We start from the raw sequence: 11,391 nt of genomic DNA, 5'->3' as shown, positions 1-11,391 counted from the left end.
AGATATATATAGAGAGAGAGATTTTATGGCCACACCAGCGGCATGTGGAAGTTTCCCAGCAAGGGATTGAATCTAAATGGTAGCTGTGACCTACACGGCCATACCAGATCCTTTACGCCACTGCAGCAGGCTGGGCATCCAACCAGCCACCTCCACAGCCACCGGAGCCACTGCGGTGGGCTGCTTCACCCACACCGCCATGGCGAGAACTCCACAACGCGCCCACTTAGGGTGTGCGAGTCAATGGTTTTAGCACGTAGCAACCATCATCACAGTCAACTTCACATTTTCATCACCCCAAAGAGAAGCCTCCACCCCACAGTCATGCCCCAGGCCCACGCATGAACAAAGTACTGTGCTCTGAGGTCGGCGGGGCCTGGCTGCAGACCTTCGCATTTTCTCGCGTCCTGAAAGCACGCTCCTCCCTTCTCCCATTCCGGCCTCGGCCCTTTGGGGAGGGAGCTTGGTGTGTGTGCATGTGTCTGTTGGGCCTGGTGGGGGCTGGGAGCTGCTGGGGTCCCCCCGCTGCTGCTGCTGTCACAGTGGCCTCGCACCTCCCAGCCACTACTTCCATTCTCTTTCCTCTTCTGGCTTCTGGTAGTTTCTGCCACTGAGCTTTCGTGACCTCCCTCTGTGCCTCTTCAGCTAACTGGCTGGTCCTGGTCGGCCAGTTCTTTGTCTGCAGGGAGTCACAGGTCACTGGCAAGAGCCAAATGATGGGGCAGGGGCGGGGTCATTTGCATAAATTGTGACCACCAGATTCATAATTTTTTAAAGTTATACTCTACTTGTAGTTATTATAAGATATTGGCTACGTTCTCTGTCTTGTACAGTATATCCTTACAGCTTATTTTGTAGATACCTGTTTATACCTCTTAATGGCGCCTATCTATCTTTCTTGCTTTCCGTGGCAGAGCTTCAGACAGCTGCAACGGTGCTGTGCTGCGTGCCCGTGTCTTGCTATTTCTCTGTGTCTTGGCTCTGTAACCTAGACAGTGGAGAAGCCCGCAGGCACAGGGGAGGGGGCGCCCAGAAGGCGCCGTCAGATGGGCCAGCCCAGGGCAAGAGGGTGGCTTTGTCGTCGTCCCTGGTGGGGCCACAGGTGCCCAGACTCCTCTTCCGGCACATGTGACATGGGAGGGGACATGGGCCAGAGCCCAGGAGTCCGAGAGGAAGAGCTGCCAGAGGAGGCAGTGCGAACACCTGGCCCCCACACGCCACAGAGAAAACCAACAGAGATGTGTACACACACACACACACACACACACACACACACACGCAGAGGAACCCTTGCAGCCGAACTAGAAAAATGTCAGCCAGGGACCCGAGGGAGAGGCCACCATCGGTGAACACCTGGACGTGCAGGCAGGAGGACCCCCTCATCACAGAGGGAAAGCGCCAGGAGGCCAGGCGCCAGGAGGAGGTGCGAGGCTTGGACCTCGGCCGAGGGTGGAGACCCAGAGGGGGCAGGTGACAGGTGGTGAGTGTGACCAGGACTGTGGGACAGGTGACCAAACACCTGCTGAGCCGAAGGGGGATCCCGGGCGTGGGAAGCCAGGACAGGCCCGCCCAGGCCCAGCCCGATAAAACTCCTACATCCAATGGGGAAAGAAGAGGTTTTCAAAACTTTATTGAGATGCTGACAAAGGAAAAAGAGGCAGGCTGGCCTCCGGCGCCTTGTGTGACTAGAAGCCTGCAGAGGCTGGGGGAGAGCACATTCTAGCAGCCTTGGCCGCTCCCAGGACTCACGGGCCGGCGCAGACACGGCCTGACTTGGATGCCCTGAGGCCAGCCAGGAAGGGGCCCAGAGAGGCCTCCTGGGAAACGAGACTGAGACAGAACCAGGCCTCCAGGCAGAGAGGTTCAGGGACCACGGAGAAGTGCTCAGCATCCTCTGCCGGCTCTCCCCCGGCGCTCGTATCCGCACGTGTGCGACGGGTGCACGAGGCACAGCACGGCCTCGGGGGCACTTGTGAGTTCACATGTGCACACGCATCCTGCAGACGGACACACGGGCACACACACATGGTTTGTGTGTCTGTGCTTGCGTGCGGCTGACACGGAGTGGAAGTAGGTAGTGACGTCTCGCGGGGTCGGGGAAGGAGGCTCTCAGTGAGGACTCTTGCTGTAGAAGGGGCTGCTGCCAGGCCATCCATCTGTGGCTAGCGCTAAAAAAGCGGAAGCTGGGGGAGGGGAGTCAACGATAGACTCCTTCTGAGGTCTCACGACAGGTGGGCAGGAGGGGAGGACACAGGAGTGAATCCTCCAGGGATGTCCTCTTGGTATTCGGGAGGACGAGGAGGACAGGGACTTGATGGGGAAAACAAGCTGGGGTCTTGTTTAGACGGCAGGAACAGACCGGCTGCTTCTTGACCTCGGGGCGGGGAGGGCCCTCCGAGGGGAGGGAAAGTGCTGTGGGGCTTCCAGGGCGTGGACCCCGGTGGGGAGAGGCCTGAATGGGGGGCGGGGAGCAGCTGCCTCTTCCTCCGAGCCGGCCCTGCTGGGTGACAGCTCCGGGAGGTTCCCTCGCCCCTGTGCCTGCTCCGTGACCCTCACGGTCAGAGCTGGAGGAAGGCTGAGGAAAGCGGCCACACCTCAGAGGCCTGTGCGGGGCTCTCCCATGGGGCCCGTGTCCCCCACGATGTGCTCTCGACGTTCTCCTGGGCCCCGCAGGTGCCCACAGAGCAGTCCCCAGCCCTGCATGTTCCGGGTGGCCACATTCGGTGGACCGTTTGGGGTACGGGTGGTCTCGGTCAGGCCAGGCTGGCTAAGCTGTGTGACAAACAGCCCCCAGACCTCGGGGACTGATGAGGCGCGTTTATGTCTTGCTGATACCCCACCTCCAGCCTCCATCGCGGCTGGGAGGGGACTCTGCTTGTCGGTCCCTCGTCGGCCAGAGAAATGGAGCAGCCGGCCCCTCAGATGTCGAAGGAAGAAGAGGGGACCTGGAGGGGTTCTGCGGGCTGGCAGGGGTGGGCTCTGCACCCGGTTCACGTGGCCCCTCCATGGAAAGGCTCTCTGGGGCCTCTGAGCAAGCGGGAGGCCGTCCAAGGAGGGCCCTCGGCCTCTGGAGCGGGGAGGCTCCTCAGGGCCGGGCCCAGGCGTGTGCACAGGGAGGCTCCAGACAGTCACGCAGGCCTGAGAGCTGGCTGGGGGCTGTCCCCTCAAGCCCTCAGCCCAGGCCTGGAAGGTGCGGCGTGGGGAGGGCCTTCCCCCTCCTCCCCACCCCCAGTGGTCCCCTGGCCCTTGTGCCCTTTCCAGGGGTGCGGCTCTCAGGCCGTCCTCCGCAGGGGACAGCCCAGGGGGAGGGCAGGGGGTTCGGCCCCCACAGATGGTCCCCCAGGAAGGGCTCACTCCTCACCCCGCCCTGAGCCGAAGATGAGGCCCTGCTTCCTTCACGGGAGGCAAACACCCCTGACTGATGGAAGCCATTCTTGATCTTTAAAGGGCAACCGCCAGGCCCGTTGCCCCTGAAGGCCAGAGCCCAGCCGCAGGGGAAGCCCACCCCACCGCAGTATCCCACATCTGCCCTCCCACGGCCCCCGGGGGGGGGAGGCCACGCTGGGGTGGCCCTGCGGCAGCCCCTCCCCCTCCCCTACTTGCAGCCCCGTCTTCTCCCCCAACAGCCTCGCTGGGAGCAGGACCCCAGCAGGGCCCCCTCCTTCCTCCTGAAAAAGCTGAGTCAGGCTGTGCACAGCAACCTGCGCTTTGGGCTGGGCTCCTCCTCGGTGACCCAGGCTCCTAACCCGCCAGGCTGTGCACAGGGGCTCCTTTGCCCCACAGCCCACAGCCCAGCCAGCCCCCTCTGGAGCCCCCTGCTCAGATCCTGGGCAGTGGGGACCATGCCCACCCCCCCCCGCCCCGGCCCCCCGCATCAATGGTCATCCCCACTTAATTCGCAGAATTAATTCACCAAGCGAGCTGCGGTGGGGGTGGTGGGCGGCGGCGAGCTTGCCCAGTCCACTCCCTGGGAAGGGACGCCGTTACCAACCGGACTAGGGCTGGGCCGCGCCCGGGCGGGCTCCTGGCAGGCGTGGGCAGGGGCCTGCAGCCTGAGGCTTCTGGCAGCTTCCATGGGGAGGTGACCCGCCCAGAGACCTGAAGGAGGAAGTGTGGCCTCGCCTGGGGACGGCAGCGGGGCCCGTGGGGGCCTCCCAGGGCTGAGAGGCTGCGTGTGCTCGTGCCCAGCCGCTGGCCGAGGAAAAGGCCAGGGAGCACTGCGGTCACCCCGGGCCCTGGCCAGACAGGCACCCGCGGGCTCGGGTGGAGCAGCCTTCCAGGCTCTGGGCGGCTGGGGTCCGACGCTGGGAGTCCCGGGCCTCCAAGCTGGGAGCGGTGGGGCCGCTCACAACGGCGGCCAGGTCTTCGGTCTCCGTGTGACCAGGCCCGGCTCAGGAGCAGCCCATCCTCACGCCAGCCCGCAGTGGGCAGAGGCTCTGCGGGTCCTCAGCACTCACACACAGGGCAGTCAGAGGGGCAGCAGCATCTCAGCAAGGCAACCCTGACCTTTGAACCCAAGCTCCCCACCCCTCTCTGCGGCTCCCTGATTACTTTCCAGCCTCAGGGAGCTGATTTCCGGCCCGAATGCCTGGCTCAGGTGGGCCCTAAAGAACAGGTGCCTCCTGGAGGTGTCACCCACAGACACAGAGGGCCCCGGGCCCTGTTCCTGGACAGGAGGCAGGTCCCTGCAGCCTCGTCTGGAGTCCTGCCCTGGTCTACATGAGCCGCAGGATCTCTGGCGGTGACCCCTCCAGCGGGAGGCCTTTCTCCTAGCTGTCCCCTCTCACCTCTGGCCTCGCCACCCTCTGTCATCTCTTGCAGGCAGGGTCCAGACGTGCTCCTGCCGGCCCTGGTAGCAGGCTACACGCTGTCCAGGGGCCAGGAACAGCGGCCTGTGGGTAGGCAGTGAAGCCGCCCTCACAACGAGGGCACCTGTGCTTCTGATCTGGCCAGAAGGAAGTTGGGGTGCCCCTTCCCTGATGGACTGTGGCTGCCGGCCTGTCCCTGGCCTCAGGTGGTGTCCTCTCTCATAGTCACTCTGTGTGCCCAGGGCCAGGCCAGCTGGGGGCGCTCAGACCACTGTCTGCCCATCTCCGCATCTGCAGCTGTGCTGTGCAACTGGGCGGTGAGTTACTGGGCTGAGCTGCTACCCCAGGTGCCACCCGATGAGCTGGCAGCCACGGGCACTTCCGTGACACCCCTTCCCCTGAGGCCTCACTGGTCTGCCCACCCCAGGTAGGCTTGGGGCCCCTGTCACACACGTGGAGGGTCCTACGGAACAGTCCCTGACAAGGTGGGGGCCGGGGCCTCTGACAACACAGGTCCAGCAGTCTGCTCCAGCCAGGATACCCCCAATAGCAGCCTGCAAAGGGTGTCTGGTCGAGTGACCCGGCCCTGGCCAGCCCTGACCTTGTTCCCCGGGAGGCCTCCAGGAGGGCTGCAGGAGCAGAGGGTTCCGGGGTCAAATCAAGGCTAGACTCGGAATGCTCTCCGGCGGGGCTCCTGCCTGGGGGGGTGGGGGGCAGGGTCGTGCCCCGAGAGGGACGCACAGTTGTCCCGAAGGTTGAAATAATCGTGGTGCCGGGGCCATGGAGGCAGCTGACTCCAGACCAGCTCTGCTCCGACTGAGCATGGGTCCCAGAAATGCAGTTTAATTCAGAGCAAATCCAAAGACACGAGGAGAAGATACAAAAGAAATTGAAAAGGGCAGAGGTCAAGGTTGGCGTGAGGGAGAGCAGGAAGAGGGCAGAGGGACAAAACCCAAAGCTGGTCATTGCAAGAAGAACCACAGGAAAGCCCTCCAGCAGAAAGGCAGGAAGAGAGACAGGCAAGCAGAAGAGCCAGAGAGCACGAGCTGCAGCACAACCTGAGTTTCCAAATAATAGAACGTGGGGCGTTCCCATCGTGGCTCGGCAGAAACGAATCTGGCTAGTATCCATGAGGACACAGGTTCGATCCCTGGCCTCACGTAGGGGGCTAAGGATCCAGTGCTGTCATGAGCTGTGGTGTAGGTCGCAGACACGGCTCCCTGGTGGCCTTGTGGTTAAGGGTCTGGTGCTGTCACTGCTGTGGGGCACATGCCATCCCTGGCCCAGGAACTTCCCCCATGCCATGGGTGCAGCCAAAAACAATAATAAAAATTTTAAAATAAAAAAAAAATAATAGAATTAGGAAACTGTACACACTAACAAAGTTGAAAACCGAAATGAGGTAGATAAATTCCCAAAAAAATATAAAGTGGGAAAAAGAAGAGCAGAATGAAGCAAAAAACAGGAATAGATTAAAAAGTGGTTGCCAGAGCCATCCCCTCCCCCAGCCTGGAGCCAAAGCTGCTTTTATGAGAGTCCCACCCTGATTCCAGGGACCAGTTAATTCCTGCCTTGGACAGAATGTTCCAGAAAGTGGAAGAGAGTGGGATGTGTCCAGCTCACTCTGGCTCCTAACCAGACAAATGGGAAGAGAAGATGAGAAGCCCGTTTCACTCAGGAACTTGGATGCAAAAGATCCGAGATAAAATGCTAGGTCGGGCCCCCGTGGTAAGTGAGACCCAGGCCTCACGGTCTGGACTTAACATCAAACACCTCGCGTAGTTCATCTTCCCAGAAGAGGGAGAAAGGTGCTGCGAAGCATAGGAACGGAAGAGCAGTTGACACTTGCCTGCAAGAAAGCAGGTCTAGTCTATTTGTTACTGATTTTTATTTATTTACTTCTGTCTTTTTAGGGCTGCACCTGTGGCATACAAAGGTTCCCAGGCTAGGGGTCCAATTGGAGCTGTTGCTGCCGGCCTACATCAGAGCCACAGTAACGCCGGATCCGAGCCCTGTTTGGAACCTACACCACAGCTCACGGCAACACCGGATCCTTAATCCATAGAGCGAGGCCAGGGATCGAACCCAAAACCTCATGGTTCCTAGTTGGAGTCATTTCCACCCCACTACGACGGGAACTCCTTTTTGTTCTGATTAAAAAGTTCTTACAGGAGTTCCCGTCATGGCTCAGTGGTTAACGAATCTGACTAGGAACCAGGAGGTTGCAGGTTCGATCCCTGGCCTTGCTCAGTGGGTTGAGGATCCGGCGTTGCCATGAGCTGTGGTATAGGTTGCAGACGCTGCTTGGATCCTGCGTTGCTGTGGCTCTGGCGGAGACCCCTAGCCTGGGAACCTCCATATGCCGCAAGAAGCAGCCCTAGAAAAGGCAAAAAGACAAAAAAATAATAAAAATAATAATAAGATAAAATAAAAAGTTCTTACAGTAGAAATAGAAGAGCACTTCCTTCTCGTGGCGGGGGTTTGGGCCCAAGCCCATGGCACCGGTGGATGCAACAGGGAACACAGCGAGCAAGCCCGGGACGGGCTGCTGGGTGAGGCCCGGGTTCCACGCAGCCTCAGGGGCCGCACCACCTGCAGTCGCGCCTGGCTATCAACAGAATGTTGCCCCCACGTCCGATGCCCTAGCCGCCAGCGTGATGGTGTGAGGAGCGGGGGGGCGGGGGGGGGCCCTTCGGGGGGTGGCCAGTCATGAGAGCAGAGGCCCATGGGGTTAGGACCCTTCCAAGAGGCCTGCGAGCTCGCCCCCAGCCGCATGCAGACTCCGAGCAGAGGCGGCGCTGCCAGTCAGGAAGCAGCTCTCACCAGACACCAGATCTGCCAGCGCCCCGGCCTCGGACGTCCAGCCTCCAGGCTCCGGACATAAACGTCTGTCGCTCAGCCCCTCAGCCTCTGGTGATCCCATTAGGGCAGCTTGAACTGAGATACCCTCCCAGCTATGTACCCAACTGAGTTAAAACCTCACACTCACACAAAAACCTTCAGGCAAATGTTTATAGCAGGTTGGTTCCGAATTGCCCCAAACTGGAAGTCAGGGAGCTGTCCTTCCGGAGATGAATGGATCCACCACAGGCTGCACCCTCCATGCAGCGGAATATCATTCAGCGATAAGAAGCTGTCAAGCCACACAAAGCCTGGATGACGTGTAAATACCTTTATCACAAGTGAAAGAAGCCCGTGTGAAAAGGCTACACTGACTCCCCCTTTTTCCCTTTCTGGCTGTCCCGTGGCATGTGGAGGTCCTGGGCCAGGGATCAGATCCAAGCCACAGCTGCAACCCACGCCACAGCCGCAGCAATGCTGGATCCTTAACCCGCGGCGCCAGGCCGGGGATCAAACCTGCGTGCCCAAGCTGCAGAGACCTGCGGATCCCTCTGTGCCACAGTGGGAGCTCCCATAGGATCTCCTTTACATGACATTCTGGAAAAAGCAGAACCATGGAGACAGAAAAAAGATGAATGGTCAGCAGGGTGGGGATGGGGTCGGGGAGGGATGAAGAGGCAGAAGACGGGGGATGTTAGGGCCGTGAAACTACTCTGTGTGGTACTGGAATGGGGGACACATGAAAGCACACACACACACACACACACACACGAGGCTTGACGTCGCGGCGAATCTCAGAGAACCACTCCGGAGCCGGAGCCGGAGCCGGGGCTCTCCGGAGGGAATGACGAAGACTCGGGCTGCGTTACAAACGGATGGAACCGCCCCCGTAGGGGATGGGCTGGGAAGGTGCTGACCCAGCCGCTTCGGGAATGAGTGAGTCCCTGGGACCACAGGCAGGAGAAGAGAACCCGGACCCGCCGGGTCGCTGGCAGGCACCCTGGAACTGAACAGTCGAGGGCACGAAGGTGGATGCGGCAAAGGGCTTCTCTCTGTGGGAGGGGACTTTACGGAGGGAGGGCGCCGGCTGGCAGATCCATGAGCAGAGGAGGATGCAGGCACCAGGAGGAGCCCAGGCTTACGGCGGATTCCCGCGGGGCGCGTAGAAATACCTGCAGATGCGTGTGTGCACACAGGTGAGCGCACGCACAGCTGAGCGCACGCACAGCTGAGACACGAGGCACCCCAACCTCGGTCTCCTAACACCGATGCCGGTAACAGGGGCCAGGGCTCCCCAGGGAAACAGCTGATTCGAGGACGGGACGGCAAATATGCAGGATGACCCTGGAGCTTTCTGCAGTGCTAGTGTCACGGACGGACTTGTGCCCCCACCGGTCACCCCCAATTCATGGGTGGCAGGCCCTAGCCCTCCACGCAGCCGTACGTGGAGATGGGACCTTTAAGAGGCAACGAAGGTTAAATTAGGTCCTGCGGGTGGGTCCGGGCCCAACAGCACTGCTGTCCTGCCCAGGAGCGAGTGGGCGCAGGTGGAGGACCAGCAGAGGACACAGCGAGGGGACGGCCATCCCCACGCCCAGGAAGGAGCTGTGAGGGGCACTTGAACGTCCGGCCTCCAGATGGTGAGAAAAGCTGTCAGGCTCTCGGTCTGTGGTGCTTCGTTAGAGAAACCCCGGCACAGGAACACGACTCGGATGCGAGGACGCCTCAAAGACGGACCGAAGCCGCAGCCCGTGCCAAGGGCTCCTGTTAAATGGACACGGACCAAAGGAGCCCCCAAGGCTGAATGACCTGAGCCACGAAATAGATAATGGAGCGCTGGATTAACACACAAGGCTACGGATAGGCAGCTACGAGTTCATACTGATGCAAAGACGACCAAGTAAACACACAAACGGGGAGAAGAGACGGGCCTGCGCCGAGAACTCCCGAGGCCCGCGTGTCGGTGCTCTGCTCCGGGAGGGCACAGACCTCTTCCGTGTGGGCCGCGCCTGGTGACCTCCCCCCAAAGAGCAGGAGGACCGCCGAGGGGCCCAGGGAGGTGGTCCAGGGCACGAACCCCCAGAGAGCAGGAGGACCGCCGAGGGGCCCAGGGAGGTGGTCCAGGGCACGAACCCCCAGAGAGAGCAGGAGGACCGCCGGGGGGCCCAGGGCAGGTGGCCCAGGGCACAAACCCCCAGAGAGAGCAGGAGGACCGCCGGGGGGCCCAGGGCAGGTGGCCCAGGGCACAAACCCCCAGAGAGAGCAGGAGGACCGCCGGGGGGCCCAGGGCAGGTGGCCCAGGGCACAAACCCCCAGAGAGAGCAGGAGGACCGCCGGGGGGCCCAGGGCACATCCATGGCCATGAGTGGCCTTGAGAGCCCGGGCCCCGACGCGACATGATGGGAAGGGCACTTTCCCCCGAACCCACACGCCCAGACTAACGACGGGGAGAAGACAGACACCAGCACGGGGCCATCTGCGAGCCCCTGCCCAGCCCTCCTCCAAACTGCCGGGCCCTTCACCCCAGGAAAGGCCGAGACCCTCCCAGCCGGGAGGAGCCCCAGGCGACGGGGGGCCGGGGGTCCGGGGGTCTGGGGTCCTGGAGAAGCAGGAGGGTGTGAGGTTGGAACTGAGGGGACACGGAGAGCGGGCACTTGCGTTGATAATACTGCATCAGCTGTGGCTCAAGAGCTCTAACGTGCATCACACTCATGCCAGATGCTGGTAACAGGTGAAAACTGCACGTGGGGTTTACGGCAACTCTACTGTCGTCACAGCTTTTCCATAAACAGGTACGAAAATAAGGTTTTTTTAATCTTTTATCTTTGTAGGGTGGCACGTGCAGCATATGGAGGTTTCCAGGTTAGGGGTTGAACGAGAGCTGCCACCGCCGGCCTACGCCACGACCGCAGCCACGCCAGATCCGAGCCACGTCTGTGACCTACACCACAGCTCATGGCAACACCGGATCCTTAACCCACGGAGCGAGGCCAGGGATCGAACTTGCATCCTCACGGACACCAGTCAGATTCGTTTCGCTCAGCCTCAACGGGAACATCAGTTTTGGGTTTTTTGTTTTTTTTTTTAAACTTCTTTGCAGAACAGATACTGACTCACAGACTTTGAAAAACTTATAGTTTCCAAAGGAGACAGTGTGGGGGGTGGGGGGTGGAAATCCTATAAAACTGGATTGTGATGATCTTTGTACAACTATAAATGTAATAAACTCATTGAGTAATAAAAAAAGAAAATGGCTCTAAAGAAAAAAGATATTTGCTGCAGGTTCCCGATTGTTACCATAACAAGTAGGATCTTCCCCATTATCCCCAGCTGGCTCATAACTGTACTGATAATTAGTATCCACTTAATATTTAAGTCAAACCATCCTCTGAGGTGAAAAAATATACATGCAAACAAAACACACAAAACCCATCTGAAGGGCTGCCTATGGGGTCAGGGAATGAGAGCAGGAAACGAATCAGTAAAATACAAACAGATGAAACAAGAAAGGGCCTCGCACTACAAAGCACGATCATATTCCACAACCTGAGACGTGTGATGAACTTGACTCTCAGAGAAAGAGGGACCTGTGAAACTGGAAGGCTAGCCCCAAAGCCACAGAGCCCGCCTGCTTCTGGCTAGGCTGGTGAGGCCTCCCAGCCTGTTTACTCCACTAAGAGGGCAGGGAGGGGAGGCACCAGCCCCGGTTCCCTCCCGCAGGGCCTCCAGGTGAAAGGAAGGG

The sequence above is a fragment of the Phacochoerus africanus genome, chromosome 14, assembly GCF_016906955.1.
Source record: "Phacochoerus africanus isolate WHEZ1 chromosome 14, ROS_Pafr_v1, whole genome shotgun sequence".
NCBI classification, from domain to species: domain Eukaryota; kingdom Metazoa; phylum Chordata; class Mammalia; order Artiodactyla; family Suidae; genus Phacochoerus; species Phacochoerus africanus.
The sequence above is the reverse complement of the archived record's forward strand: the minus strand, read 5'-3'. Positions refer to the sequence as shown.